The sequence below is a fragment of the Adiantum capillus-veneris genome, chromosome 14 (assembly GCF_014529385.1).
Source record: "Adiantum capillus-veneris isolate H3 chromosome 14, ASM1452938v2, whole genome shotgun sequence".
Lineage (NCBI taxonomy): Eukaryota > Viridiplantae > Streptophyta > Polypodiopsida > Polypodiales > Pteridaceae > Adiantum > Adiantum capillus-veneris.
Window position 1 is genome coordinate 27,221,674 of NC_140944.1, and position 15,961 is coordinate 27,237,634.

A 15,961-nucleotide genomic window follows, 5' to 3' on the forward strand; every position below is an offset into this window, starting at 1 on the left:
AATGAGCTCACAGCTGAAAATCACGTTTTTGTCTTCTCTATAAGTAGTAAACTGGCCTCAGAGTGCCAAGTGTCACTCATTTGTGCATTTTCCCGCTTTAGACCCTCGGGTCTAAAAATATCTCACCTACAGCCTCTGTTGACTTGGCCACAGAGTAACAAAATGATCCCCATGTCAAACTGCATGTAATGACGTGAAGACATTTTTAGGTCCCAAAATAGCAGTTCCCTAAATTTTAGGAGATGCTGCCATTGTATCTTTCTAGGTCATCCGACCCTCTGTACACTGCAGCCACACCTATAACTGAAATGTAGCCTCTGTAGCAAAGGATTCCACTTTGGCTGGTCCATGACCCCAGTTTGGCTAACCATAGTCCTTGTCTAACCTTAGTGCTCTCTTGCCCTCAGGCCTGGACTCCCTCTGGACAGTTCCACACTAGCTATGCAATGCAGGGCAGTTAGATTTCCCGAGGGGTGTTTCCAAAAAGTGAAAGTAAATAGATAATAAGAAAGAAATCAACAAAAAGGATAGATAGTAGTCACACGCTGGTGACAAGAGGCAGCGTGGGGGGCAGCAAATGAGAGGGGATGCAGCACGGGGGGTTGGAAGGGGATGGGCAGGGCAGCGAGCAAGCTGGCAGGTGGGCAGGGCGAGGGGGATGAAGGCGAGCGAGCACAGCAAGCAGCGAGCGATCTCCTCTATCTTAGTTTTTTCCTATATGCTCCTTGCTTCAATGATTTGCAGGTTATTAGAATAGTTTGTTTGCTGTAAATAACATAGTTGCTAGGAGTTTCGAAAAGGGACAAACAAAAACGGCTAGGTAACAAAAGAAACAAAGTTTTGGGCTTGGGATGAGGAAACGCAAAACAGGAACATAAATAGATATATAAACGAACTAAATAGTATATTTTGGAGAGATGTTAGTTGTAGCCTGTATTGAAAACTTACAAGACTTTTCTCGTTAATTATTATACATACATGACCATTTGTATTATAAAGTTCACCATAGGCTGCAAATCGTCAGGTAAGAATGAAAATAATTGAACTTCTCGAAACGCGTATCCGGAAGGCCCGAAACAACTAAGGTAAATTTGAAAAATATTGCTTGCAACTGGATTATGTCACAGGTAACCTCTTTTGATCAATATGTATATGATAAACTTTACTTTAGTGAATCTTAGTGTTCAGAAACATAGAATGTAGTCTCTAGGTCTCCAAAGGATGATAATAGTAGATACATCTCTCACGGTGATAGATAGACATCTATATGCTTGTAATTTCTATCAAAATGTTTGAAAGTGTACTAAAAACGTCTCTCACGGTAAGTGCGATGAATAGAGATCTATAGGTTTGTAAATTTCTATTAAAAATGTTTGAAAGTGTCAAGTTTGTACAATTGTATGGATTTTTACGTACCTTGTAACCCAATGCGTACAATACTACATACCTTACGTATCAAATACTTATTGTAAACTACATATGGTTCCACCTTGTTTGGTATTGACTAGGAGCGGATGACCACGCTGTTCGTTGAACAGTAGCATTTTCAGTTGTAGATGTGTTTTTGGGTGAACAGCTGAAAGTTAAGTACTTTGCCTCTTTTGAGGATATCCTTTGACAGGAAACCATCCCATGGTGGTCCATGCGATCTATTGGTGACTCTTGCACCTTGCAATATCCTCGCCATCCACTTGATCAATTTCTTTTGGGCATGAGATTAACGGAGAACCTTTCATTACAGCTCAACATCGACGGTCGTAACTCCGAAGGAGGTATGACTTGTGGTTTGATCGATACATACGTATGAGTGAATTTATGAGACAGATAGTCATGCTTACGCGCATATAGGGACATCAACTAGAAGACACCACCATCACCCGGTGGATAGAGATTTCCTTCTGGACCTTGGTACAACCAATACTTTTACTTTGGAGGAGCATTGTCTTGGCTTACGAAGAGGATCCTTGATCCGATTCGGCCTTGATCTACAAACTTGAGTGGAGCTTCAATGCTTTAAACTTCCTTGAGGAGTTTATCCACGAGATGCGAAGGATCATAATGGTCCAGACTACTTGGTTGGCAGTCACGTTGCTCTTGTCGCCATCTACAGCAAGATGCCCCATCTCATGACACCTAAGGCACTAGTTCTATCTACCCATAACCACAATCCTCTATGAGTGTAGCACCCCTTTCAACTCAAAAGTCATTGGATCTTGAAACTTTGTGGAAGGGGTGGTAGCCACCTTAATAGATGGGCACAAATGTATGGGTCTATATCGAGCACATACAGGGTATACCAAAAATAGAACCCATCTATCTTAACATGTCTGGCAACCAAAATTGTGCAGGTTTCACAAAGTACTTCGAGACCTAACATTTGTCCTCAAAAGTAGCTATTGTAAAATCCTCATACCAGGGATGCAAAAAGATCGGTCTATCTCCAAACGTAAGAGGAGTGAGACCGATGACCCTACAGGCAAGCTCCTCAAATAAACTCTCATATTTTTAACTGATTGTAGGTGTCGCAAATTGTTGACGTGGCATGACCTAACGACGACAGGCGAGGGGTAAACCCTAATGGAAGAAGCAGAAGAAGTTTCACCAACTTACAAATTTTGGCCGAGTGGCCCAAGGAGGGTTAGGGTTAAAAACCTAACCCTACTAACTTACAGGATCCGATTGAGAGGTCTAAACCCTATTAGAATAAAGCAAGGACCCAAAGTTGCGTAGAACATGCTAACGTGGCTTGCTGTACGGGCAGGCCCAGATTTTGCACTGACTGCTGACGTTGCACTGTACGAATTTCTATGATTTATGGAATCAGCCCAACGGGTGCCAGATTTTGGTACAGAGCTCTAGGGACCCCGTGCTTTTGGAACAAAGATTTTCATGCAACTACTTTTGGCCACGGGCCTTTACAAGTGTGCCTAGGGCCTCATTCTCCTCAAATCAGCTTGGGAGCACTAAGAGAGGAGGACCCTCGAACATTGTACCTTTGTGGAGCATAATAATAAATAAATACCGAGAAGGGACGCCAGTCTTTGGGACCAGTGCATTTGGGAGCAAATCAACCATGCCGTGTCGACTCTCCTCTTCTATCTCTCTCTATTTAAGTTTTGCTCAGTTATTTGCATCTTCTCACATGTGTTGCAATAAACCTTTGGCTTGGAGTGTCCAAGTCTATTACAGTGGTATCAGAGATTAGATGATTCTTCTTCTATAAAGGATCCAATCCCTTTTCCGCAACACACATGGATTCTGGCAGTGAATCCAGCAAGGAGGAAACTATACCATCTACTCACAGAAGTGAAGAGATCAACAGAGGTCCTAGCGGGAGCAAGCCTCTTTCCGATGAATCAAGAGCAGAGTATGGCTGAGTTCCGCCAACTGACCTCGACAGGATGGAGTTCCAGCATCAACTATAGGTTGACACTTGCGCTAATCAGATGTTCAAGTACTCCAAAGATCCGAAGTATGCAAAGTTTCTGAAGAATCACCCGCTTGACGAGATTCATTCGCGATGGCAGCCTGCCATTCACTCACCTCTCAAGTCCGCCATGAAACAGAAAGCAAACCCGAGTGTAGGCAAGCAAAAACTATACTCGCAAGATGAATTTGACACGCTATAGAGCAACACGTCAATAAAGTAATGTAGACTACAAACAGCTCCCGGAAGAAGAGTCGCGGAGCAGACTATCCTAGCTATTTGGGTCGACTCCAGCGAGGAGGACGGGAAGCATTGGAAGCGGAGAAAGACTCAAACGAGCAAGAAGGTCAAGCGAACCACAAAGAGGAGATCCCATAAGAAATCTCGAAAGCATCGGAAACACTCTGACAATTCTGAGAAGGACACCTCGTCCTGTCACAAACTGATGACGTGGCATGTCCATAAGTTGTCCCAACTTAGAGGTGCCAACAAGAAACCCCCTACCCCAATGATGTTTACTAAAGAAGAACTTGATGATGTTGTCGAAAGACGAGTCAACTAACTTTTGGGGGCGAAGGGGCGAAGAAACAATCAAAAAAACACAAGGGGAATGACTACCCCAGCTGTTTGGGCCGTCAATCTTCTTTTGCAAGTGCAAGAAAACAAAAGAAGCATGTACGCTTCGAAGGACTGTCCAGTTCGTCCTCGTCTTCTTTTGACAGTTCGGATAGCTCTTCCTCTTCCGATTCGAGTGATGAGGACAGAAAGGGCAAGAAACGAAGAAAGAACCATAAATTTGGAAAGAATAAGGAGGAGGCAAAGAAGAGCAGATCATACCGTAGATCTTGACATGTTTCTGATGGTTCTGATGAGGATTCATCCTCCTCTGAGAGTTCGGCCTCCAATGATCACATGTTCTATTCAAAGAAGAAACACTTTTACAGAGCCAACCAATATGATTTTCTCAAAGACAAGGGCAAAAAGACCAAGGAATTTAAGGAGGGCATACAGTCAGTAAAGTTTGAATTCTTTTTCAGGATTTCGAGATGCTCCCAAGGCTTTAGCCTTTATTCAACAAGTTGACATAGCATTCTCTGGAGGGCGCTACTCAAAGCACTCCAAAATCAGGAGGGCAACATCATTCTTGAAAAGAAATGCACGAACGTGGTGGTCCACTCTTCTTTTAAGGAAAGAAGCCCTGACTACGTGGTTAAAGTTCAAACGGCTCTTTATTTCCTCTTGGCTGACTCAGGAGTACGAACAAGATGTGATAACCGCTTAGAACCATCTTCGGATGACCAAGGCTGACACTTTGGATGCTTATTGTGAGAGATTTTGGGATGCTTTACTATCGGCCTCTTCTTTTAAGAGGCTCACTTTGAAGCAGCAGTTTGAGCGGTTTTAATGTGGACTTCGAAAAGAGATCCGAGATTACTACCTTGAGAAGAAGTTTGAGTCCATACAACAATTGATGGGACATACTAAGCGGGGATTTGCTATGCATTTGGACAACATGACTTACCCCACTGATCAAGTTTCGACACCAAGGACCGGACAGAATTCAACAATTGATAATAAAAGAAGAAGGAAGTTTCATAAAGAGAAGGATGCTTGACCCCGATTGACCTAGGAATAGAGAACAGACTATCCCAAGAAGGGGAAGAGTTTCGACTCAGAGAACAAGGACACATCTCTGCAAGGTGCCTCAAAAAGGCACAGCAAGGACAATCAGAAGATAGGCCAAAGAGCTCCAGAGCATAGTTACCAGGAACGGGAAAACCGAACGGGAACGCGGAACAAAATGCCATTCCCTGTTACGGGTACTCACGTTTGAAACACGGAACGGAGATTCGTAACGGGAACTTGGAATAGGAACGGGGAACGGAGACCTAAAAACGGCCATTCCCTGTTACTATGCTCCAGAGCAGCTGAAGAACGTGGCAGAAAAGGAAAGATGAAAGCAAGAGTGGTACCAGATTGTACGGAGACCAACCCAAATCAAATGGATCAAAGCACATAACTTTACCGCGCATGGGACAAAGTACGAGATTAGGAAGCCCTCGTCTACTTTGAGGGAGGAGCCAAGGCAAACTTCATTTCACTTGAATTGACGGGTCGACTTGGAATTACGCCCGATAGAATGGGGCCACAGGCGGAGGCATATTTAGCGACACCCGGACGGGATGTTGCCATTACACTTGTCATTCGCATACTTCCTTTGCATTGTCAAGGGTATTTAGGGCCAAGGACTTTTACATCATGCCTTTGGAAGGGTATGACGTCATCCTAGGAATCCCTTGGTACTACAAGAACAACGCCGTGGTTGATGATCGGACTAAGAAAGCGACTTTGACAAATGAGAAGAGTAGGAAAATTGTGCTTGATGTCAAATTGAAGGGCAAGTCTATCCCATTGTATCCTAGGAATCCCTTGGTACTACAAGAACAACGCCGTGGTTGATGATCGGACTAAGAAAGCGACTTTGACAAATGAGAAGAGTAGGAAAATTGTGCTTGATGTCAAATTGAAGGGCAAGTCTATCCCATTGTATCGGCTTCGGCCATTTCCAAATAAAAAATTTCAGTATGTGAAATTAATATTTTTGGAAGCTCTAGTTATTTGTGTGCAGATAACATGTAATAGGAGCGAGGAACATACATCTGGAAGCATTGGGGAGCAAGGAGCTGGACATCCACTCTGTCGCAACGAGGAGAATCCTCTGCTTGAAATTTTGAAATTGTTTGAGAAAACTGTTTGGAATTTGTTTTAAATGGATTTGCTCTGCTTCAAACTTGTTTTGGTACCGATTTGAGATTGCTTGATTTAGCTTATTGAAGATGATCGAGGGGCCTAAAAGACAAAAGGGGTTAGGATTTTCAAATCCTAATCCAACCAACTTACAAATTATTAGTCGAGAGACCTAAACCCTAAAATAAAGTAGAGTGCTTGCCTTTGGACCAAATGCTTTTAGAACTAACGCTTTTCATGTGAGATGCTCTTGGATAGGCCAAAAGCCTTTAAATATGTTGTGTGTGCTCTCTCTCTAACATTCTACCACATGGAGAAGCAAGAGCAAAGTTCCCAAAGCTTATACTTTGTAGAAGGAATATACAGAAATATCAAAAGGGACTCCACGGTTTGAGACCAAAACCTTCTAGGAGTGGAACTTCGTCACTCTGTCTCTTGAGTGGATTCTCTCTCTTTTTCAATACAATTGTTGTGTTACTCATGATAGGATACTTCTCATTTGGTCCTTACAGTTCATCGTTATCAATTTTGGTGGTCAAACATGGCATTCATAACATACTCCTTTTTTTCTCTTACGTTTGAGAGAGTGTGACATTTCAACCATACAAGTATAAACAAGGTGAGAAGGTACTAAGACCTGCTAAGTTAAGGAAAGAATGAGAGTTATGGAGAGTAAGTTTAAATAAGTGCTTCCAATCACATGGCATTTTTTTCGTGTTATAAGATAAAATTTTATTGTCAATTATACATACATAAATCACAAATAGTTTATATATTACAAAAGGTCCCACTTCAACAATAAGGTGAAAGATGCACAATCCACATTAGCATTTTAAAACAAAATAAAATAAAAAGAACAAAAAATAAAGACATTAAAATACAAACACATTGATAAACTATTAAAAATATATATATATGCTTTTTAAAAAAAGATAGATTTAATAAGCATAGAAAATAATAAAACATATTATTGAAATGAATCTTTAAATATTCCTCAAATCAAAAGACTCTTTACAAATTAAAATATTAAGAAAAAGTTCATTGAGTCAATACTTCACATCATGGGATCAAACTCCTATGAATGCACTCTTTAATCCTTTATTCTTGTGTTGCACGAAACGTTTCCAAACTAAAAACGTCGATCTGTCCGAAAAGAACAAAAACGGCATTCTATAGAACAAGGAAACGACAGGGGTACACCCATTTGAGAGTAGCCAACAACATAAAAATCCAAACATATATCGACACCTACATTGAAGCAAACATTTTAACAAGATCTGCATCAACACATGAATGAAACAATAACTAGATTCATAATCTACATAAATCAAAAGCTATAGTCTTCCTCTTTCATTAATACGTACACATGGAAGCTTCTTCGCATGCAATCGCACCGAGAGGAGACTTCTGTGAAGCTTTGGAGCTCTCTGAGCATTGTGCAGAGAAAGAATTTCAATCTCTAGAAAACGTTTTGTGTTTCTCAAACGATAGTGGATAAGAGGGCTTGCTTATTTTTTAAAAGAGGGCTCGTTTTTTTATTAAGGGAGCCGAGTTCGAACATGCTGAAAGACAAAGGCAAGCAAATTAATTTTTTAACCTTACGTTTTTTTCAATAACACGTTTCAATGCGTTTCGAGGCAAGAGGAAACGCAAGAGACTGCCAAAAACGGAGAAACACGTTTCCTCCCATTCGACAGCCGTTTCCTGCAACACAGCTTTATTCTCTAAAGCATTTTTCAGTATGCAAAAGAAGTGAATGCAACTTTGGAAAATAGCATTTAAAAATACATGATTTCTTTTTCTTCAAGACTTTTAAGCCCCCTTTTAGGGACACATGTCCATCAATTAGAATTGAACAACCTTCACCATATGGATACTAAGGCCTTTAGTAGGCCGAAAACAACCTTCACCATATGGATACTAAAGCCTTTAGTAGGCCCAAAAAAACAAGGCCCGAATCAATGCAAGAAGTTGTTTCCACGTGCTTGCCTTCCAGCTTGCAATACTGCAAAGACTTGACACGCTCAATATACTCCCTCCAAAAAAATAATACTGAGTCCCATATGCTTGGACCAAGCATCAAAGACAAGGCTTTGAGATACAGCAATGTGCTCTAGTGATCACAGCGAAGGGCAGAACTCGCTTACTACTAGGACACCCGAGTTCTTTTAGCAAAAGGCCAAGCCGTCACACAAACCGCAAACACTCTGCTTTTAGAGCCGTTAAGGCTACTGTAGGATGATTATTGCTACTTCAAGAGATAGCACCTGATACCACGGTAAAACAATCACAGCAACCTCTAAGTACAATCTCCTTCTTGGGAACCTGTCTCTATTACTCAATCGCAAAACCAGATATATCTCTGTGTATGCAAGGCTCATAATCGAAGCAACAAGGCTTTCTCCCCTGCTCATAATTTGGTAAACCAGACCCACTAGGGTGCAGTGGCTGAACCAACAGGCAACTCCCAAAGGCCGTGAAGAAACCCAATAGCTTCAGCCATTTATATGTATATTCTATCTCCCTCCCTCCCTCTCTCTGAATAGTCGCGTATGTGTCAATAGTCGGACGCATACAGGGGAGAGAGAGTGTGTGTGCGTGGGTGGCTGGGTGCGAGCGCAACACGTATAGCTATCGCGCGCGCGCGTATGTGTGTGTCTGTGTGAGAGACAGAAAAGATGTGTGCCTGCGTATTGGGGGAGGGGAGAGATTGAGAGAGAGAAAGAGAGAGTGCCCGCACCTGCGAAGGAAACAACGCTTGCAGTAATAAACGACGTGAGAGCGTCTGTGCCTCATAGGGCATGGCGCATTTTCAAAAAAATTAATTGGAACCCAGAATGAGGAACTACTTCAAAAGTCCTAGGCTTGAGGAACTAACTCAAAAGTCCTAGGCTTGAGGAACTAACTCAAAAGACTCGAGATGGACAGCATCTCTATATAGGAGGCTTGAGGAACTCACTCGAGACTCAAGAGATGGACAGCTTAGAGGGCGATCTCATACACCGACTAAATTATCAAGGTACAAATTCACCTCCCTAGCATCTATCAGTAACGTAGCCACATAGACCAAGTAATTTTCGGTTGAAATTGAGAGATGCTGAGGGAGAATATGGAGTGGGCCATGGCAAAACTTGGCAGCTAGTGAAAATAAGCAATCCTCAACCAATTACTGCTACAAATGAAGGTGGCACACCTTGAGTTTGTTGGGTGGTCCAAGCACCCCCTAGCTTATCTGTGATTCGAAGATGAAGGCTAGGCAAGCGAGCGGTTCTCTGCTGTATGCGAACACAAACCCAGACAAAAAGTGCCACTAGAGGCGTTTTTGAGATGTCTATGTGAAGGCCATCTTACAACAAGTATGTCTCATGTGGAAAACACCCCTTAATTAGTGAAATACACTAGATTTCATTGAATATGTCATTCTTATAGCATATTCTTGATGTAGAGGAAATATCTAGTGCTTATAACATATTGCAATGGCATCTTTATGGAACTTTCTAGCTACTTCTACGAAGCCCTATTTGTACACATTATCTATACATGGCAAAAAGATAGCATAAACCCTTCAACCTAGGATAACTACATAGCCCAAATAGGATTAAAGATCACAAATAATATCCCAGCCTCTATATGCCTATAAAAAGGCCCTCACACAATCATTGTACAAGTTTGTTGATTGAGAGTAATGCTATTTCCATTAGCCAAAGCTCCATGCAAGCATTGTTATTCTCTTTCACACTCCCCATCGTCTACTTCTCCTCAATAAAATAATAGTGGTACTAGCCCTAACAGTTATGCTATGCATTTCAAAACCTAATCACTTGAAGTTGTGTGATTAGCATCCCTAAAGAGTTAGATCATTTGGTATTCCATTTGATATACCATGGTCCCATGGGTGCAAAGGCCAACCTAGACAATAATGTAATTAGTGTTAGCTCCCAAGATGTTATGCATATTATTGTCATTGTCTCATACTCTAGCCACTCCTAGGGTGTGTGCGTTCATAATTCTTGTGATCTTATGCCTATCAATGGGAACGAATCATGTCATTATTGGTTTGGCATGCCCTAATTGCTACCATTAACTCCTCCAATCGCTATCAAAGTCGTCTCTACTTTTGGTTTTAGTACGACTCATCCAAGCTTTGATCAAGATTAGTTTCTTGTCATTTGAGCCATTCTTACCTTGATTGTTCTCCTTTGCCATTATCTAACATCGTCTTCATTAAGCGCCTTTTCATCTATTGCCTCACCTAATTTTTGTCATAATAACTAATATTTAATTCTCGTAAATGATTTTCTCATGTTAAACTAATCATTTAATATGGGGAAGTACTAGGGGAGAAAAAGCTAGACTATTGGTAAGGCTAGCAGATTGGTCACAGTAGGGATCCAAACGAGAGAAAATAAGGATCCAAAAGTGAAAATCTGCAGAAGAGCAATGTGCAAGCAATGGGCTTCAAAGACCTAAGGTTCAGCCCATTATGACTTCCAAAATGCTAAGGTTCCAAATTTCAAAGGGTAAGTCCAATGGTCAAACCTTAGGGAAATTGGATGCTTAGTACGTGTACACAAAGTCTTCCTATATCCCTACATAGGAGGGGGCCAGCCCTTTTAGTAGGGGATGAGAGAGAAACAAACACACACACGCACACACTCACAAGCTCCCTTTACTCAAAGGGAATAGGGGACACATGTTAACTCCCTAGCCCAGTTGCCCCCAAGGTACATTCAAATCCTATTGGATGGCCATAGAGGGACCAATGAGAATTAGGCTAGAGTAAATCTAGTTTAATTCATTTAAAAACACTTGATAAAATAACCAAAAAGAACTAAGCTCTCTAGAAGACTATTGGACAGTCTCCCAAGGGGTCCAATGAGCAGCCCAATGGCTTGTCTGATTCCTATTGGCCAAAAGACCAAGGGGTCCAATGAGAGTTTAATTGCATTAATTAATTACCTAAAGCTCTCACAAAAGGGGAAAGGGGGACACATGTCACAAGGGTCTTCATTTGACCACTTAAACCCTACTGGCTAAGCTTGGAGATGTCCAATGGGAAGCCAGCAAGAGGAATTAGCAAGAGGGGTCGACGAAGACAGAGGGAGAGCTGATTTTTCAAAGGCTTTATCACACTCACACACTCACACAACTCATGGGGGAGCAAAGAACTCTCTCTCCTTCTCCAAGCTTTGATGAAAAGCTCATCATCTTCTCCAAGCTTTTGAGAAGGGAGGCCTACACCAACAACTCTTGGCTTTGTGATGCAAATCCAACCAAGAGCTAAGCTTCAATGCATGCTCATCTCCTCTACCATGCTAATTACTAAGCTATTCCAAGATTTTATGAGTGATTATGTGAGGAGATATACTTCTTTCTCATAAGACTACTCCTTCTTCCTCTCAATCTACTCTCATACCCCGCTAGCTCTCACCATCTTCGAAGGTGTGTGAGGTCTTGGGTCTGAGACCGTGAGGGAATTGATGTTGTGTTTTATAAGTGTGTGCATGGTGCTTGAAGCTTCCATCTTCATTGCACCGGCAAGTTATTGAAGGAACACAAAGTATTGTATTGTAAAATGTCTCCCTTGATGGGGGAAACTTATAATACAAAGCCTTTTGGAGAGGGGACCGGCTCCATGTAAATCCGGTCCTCAATTGTTGTCAATAGCTTAATTTCTTTCTCTTTTGAAGTATTGTTCATGCCTATCTAACTAGGTGTTATGCTTTTTGTTGCTCTCTCCATCCAAGCACTCTTGTTATGCTCATCAGGAATCTATTCTAATGAAATGCTTACTATGTTTATGCTATTTTCCGCTACACACAAGTTACTAGGCCATTAAATGTTACATTGGTATGAGAGCACAAGGTTTCTCTTTTCTTGCTCAAGAAGGGAGGTCCTCAAGCTAACTATAAATGGTTGGTATTATTAATTGCAATTGAGTAAGTAGAATATGGATTTTTCAACCTTGCAGTATGCCTGCTTCGTGCAGATAACGGGGCATCACCATCGAGAGCTATGGTCTTAATAGTGGAGTCCTATGGAGCTTGCCTACAGCTTAACCACTATTGAGCTATTAGAAGCTTGACAGGAGTCGGTACTGTTTTGGTGTTGAAAGACCCTCTCTTCTATTCCTTGCAATTAATGATATTCGAGCCACGGGTATAGGAGCTTGAGTGCTTTTCTAAAGGGGTAAAGAGGAGTAGCAGCTAGGGCTTGAAGTGCCAAAGTACACCTAAAAAAGTTTACACCTAAAAGTTGTTAGAATGGCTGACAATAGTAAAGAGAGTGAAATTAATGTTGATAGCTTTGATTTTGCTAATGAGCAGGCTACTAATGATGCCCTATGCTTGTGAACTACGTTGTTTCTAGGCTTCAACAAGCCATGGGCAATCCATCCCTTCAAAGTGAAGTGCAATGGTAGCTTCGTGCTCATGGGATTCTCCAAACTCCCCACCAAGAAGAGAGAGTACCTAGGAAGCCTCCTTGTGAGACTTCCAGAAGAGGACTCTCTTCGATTCGGGAAGAAGAAGTGGATCCATACGAAGGGTTCAAAAATTTACTACTTGATGACACATCTCCTTCTCAAAAGAGAACTCAAGAGCCCCCACCAAAAGAACGAGAAAAAATTTACTACTTGATGACACATCTCCTTCTCAAAAGAAAACTCAAGAGCCCCCACCAAAAGAACGAGAAAAAAGTGAGTCTCCTGCCACCTCGACGGAGATGGCTCCATGAAGACGGTGGGCAAAACACTCTCCATCACCTCCTAAATGGAGAAGACCATTGCACACCTCTCCACACCATAATTCAAAGAGGGATGATAAAAAAAACAAGAGAAGAAAAAGGCGAGAAAGAGGTCACCCTCTTCTCCATCTTCTTCATCCTCTTCCTCTTATGAAGAACTCGATGGTGCAACTTTTGAACCACCAAAAAGAAGAGACCATAGGAAATCCTATGCAGCATGGAAGAGGTCGTCCAGGCTCAAGAAGTTCAATGAGACAGGAAAGAACATCTCTTTCCTTACCTACGATGGCACCTTTGGTGCTACGCAAAAAGTCTTGGCTTTCATCCAACAATTCGATGCGGCGTTTGGAGATGAGGGCTTCACGGCGTCCTCTAAGCTACTCCATGTAGCTATGCATTTTCAAAAGTCCGCAGGCAATGGTGGTCTAGCCTACAGGCAAACGGTGAAGCCCCATGAACATGGAAAGCTTTAAGAGCTTGCATCATGAAGCAGTTTTTGGCCACCGATGCCAAAGACAAAGTACTCACCGAATGGCGGAGCTTGAAGCTCTCCCCCTACTAATCCATTCACAAACATGTAGACAAGTTTTAGGACTTACATCTCAAAGCCACTGTCTTCAAAAAGATGGATTTTGGAGAGCAAAAACAACAATTTTGTGTGGTCTTAACTGAAGATATGGTGGAGTATGTCAACTCCCAAAGGCCACGCACCATATCTGCGGTCATACACCATACCATGGTGGCTTTAGGAATCAATTTCCAAACAGGGGCTAAGAGAAATCTTAAGCCCACGAAAAACAAGGGTTCCAATGAGCCTAAGGGGAAGGACAATGTCCAAAAGTCTCCTAAGGGCAATTCCAATAACAACAAAGCTAAGGAGAAGGGAGTTTACAAAGGCAAAAACAAACTCTCTCCTGAAGAGCTTGAGCGTTTGCAAGGATAACCGTTGTTTCAAATGCAGCGAGCAAGGGCATGCGTATCATGCTTGCCCCCAAAAGGACACCCGCCATCAGCCTCCTAGAGATACCTTGGTCGAAATCCAAGAAGAGGAAGCTCACCACAAAGGATCTTCTCTATGCGATGCTTGGGGAAAGGTAAGAGAACATGATGCTTTTATTCTCTTTGACCCTGGTTCTACTCACGATTTCATATCCACGGAGTTGGCCACCAAGTTAGGCATCCAAGCCTATGAGATGGGAGATGTCCTACCCACCGATGGTGCTTTCAAGGGACAAGAAGCTTCAGTCAGTCCCTTAATTGGGAAATTGAGGCTCCATGTCCAAAGCTATGTGGACAAAGAGGACTTCTTTATCTTTCCTCTCAAGCACGAGGATGTAATCCTAGGGGCACCATGGTTTGATCACATGGCTGCCAATGTTAAAAATTCCCTGAAAGGAAATCTACTTTAGGTTCAGGGAAAAAGATATGTACATAGATGCTAAGGAGTTGGGTAACACCATACCCATTGTACATACGCAAGCTTTCAATAAGTCAACAAAAAGCTCTATTTCCGTGTACATGATTTTTGTTAAAGATTCTCAAAATGGACCTAATGCTTTAGAAAAAGAAAATATAAACAATCACAAGGAATTAGAGTTATCCAATTTTCTCAAGGGATTTCAAGATGTTTTTATTGACGACATTCCTTGTGAACTACCTCCTAAAAGTTATCCAATTTTCTCAAGGGATTTCAAGATGTTTTTATTGTCGACATTCCTTGTGAACTACCTCCTAAACGAGGCAATGATGACCATGCAATTGAACTTCTTCCAGGAAGTTCATCGCCTAATAAACCTCTTTATAGAGTTTCTCAAGCTCAACAAGAGGAGATTATGCGGCAAGTGCATGAGTTAGTTGAGAAGGGCATGGTTAGGCCTAGCTCATCTCCATTTTGCTCACATGTGTTATTAGTGCAAAAGAAAGACGGCGCATATCGTATGTGTGTCGACTATAGATAGGATCACTATCAAGAATAGGTTTCCCGTTCCTCGGGTAGAATACCTATTTGATAAGCTGCAAGGGTCGAACTACTTTAGTAGAATTGACCTTAAAAGTGGCTACAAATAAGTATAGTTGATCAAGACATTGTAAAGACCGCATTTCGCACTACATTTGGTCTTTACAAATACATTGCCATGTCTTTTGGCTTGACCAATGCACCAGCCACATTTAACCGCTTGATGGAGAAGCTATTCAGGCCTCACCGAACCTTTACTGGAGTGTTCTTTGATAATATTATCATCTACTCTAATTCATTAGACGAACACAAGCGACACCTCTAGGTAATATTTCAAGTCTTACAAGAGAATAAAATTTATATTAATAGAAAGAAAAGTGAGTTTTTCTTACAAGAGATTCATTATTTAGGTCACATTATCTATCAAGATGGCATCCAAATGGATCCATCAAAGCTAGAGGTAATAAAAGGATGGCCTAATCCAAGGACTCTTTATGAACTAAGAAACTTTACAGGTATGTGTACATACTATAGATGCTTCATAGGAAAGTTCTCACAAATCGTGAGACCATTACATGACCTAACAAAGAAAAATGTTAGGTATACATGGTCTCCCAAGGAGAACAATGCTTTCGAAAAGCTTATCTCTTAACATGTGCTTACACTGTCGGATCTCTCAAAGCCATTCGAGGTCCAATGTGACGCTTTGTGGTGATTGCCTTGGAGTTTTTTTGCTTCAAGAAGGGCACGCCATAGCCTATGAAAGTCGAAGGCTCGACCCTGTCGAGAAAGCTCTAAGCATATATAAAAAGGAACTCCTCACAATTGTACATGCCTTAGACTCCTGGAATCACTATTTACTGGGGACTCCTTTGCTTCTGCGGGACGGATCACCAAAGCCTTGAGTACTTCATGACGCAGACCAAGCTCTCCGACAAACAAATGCGGTGGACAATAGACTATGCATTACTAAGTCACTTCGTGAGAAAGTAATGTATGAATCTCATGCTCCTCTTTATGTGGGGCATAGAGGGATTCAGTCTACCCTAAAAGGGATTGAAACATATTTCTATTGGCCTTCCATG

At 41.7% G+C, this 15,961-nt stretch overlaps 1 protein-coding gene across 1 annotated transcript in view; it reads right to left on the reverse strand.

Moving 5' to 3' along the window:
- The window catches only part of LOC147442130 (syntaxin-132-like), an 87,961-nt gene extending 78,976 nt beyond the window's left edge, over nt 1–8,985 (reverse strand). Inside the window, exon 1 of the mRNA XM_086528419.1 lies at nt 8,916–8,985. The gene's annotated coding sequence lies outside the window, so the exon portion shown is untranslated. The remainder of the gene's footprint in view (nt 1–8,915) is intronic.
- Nucleotides 8,986–15,961: the final 6,976 nt, after the last annotated feature.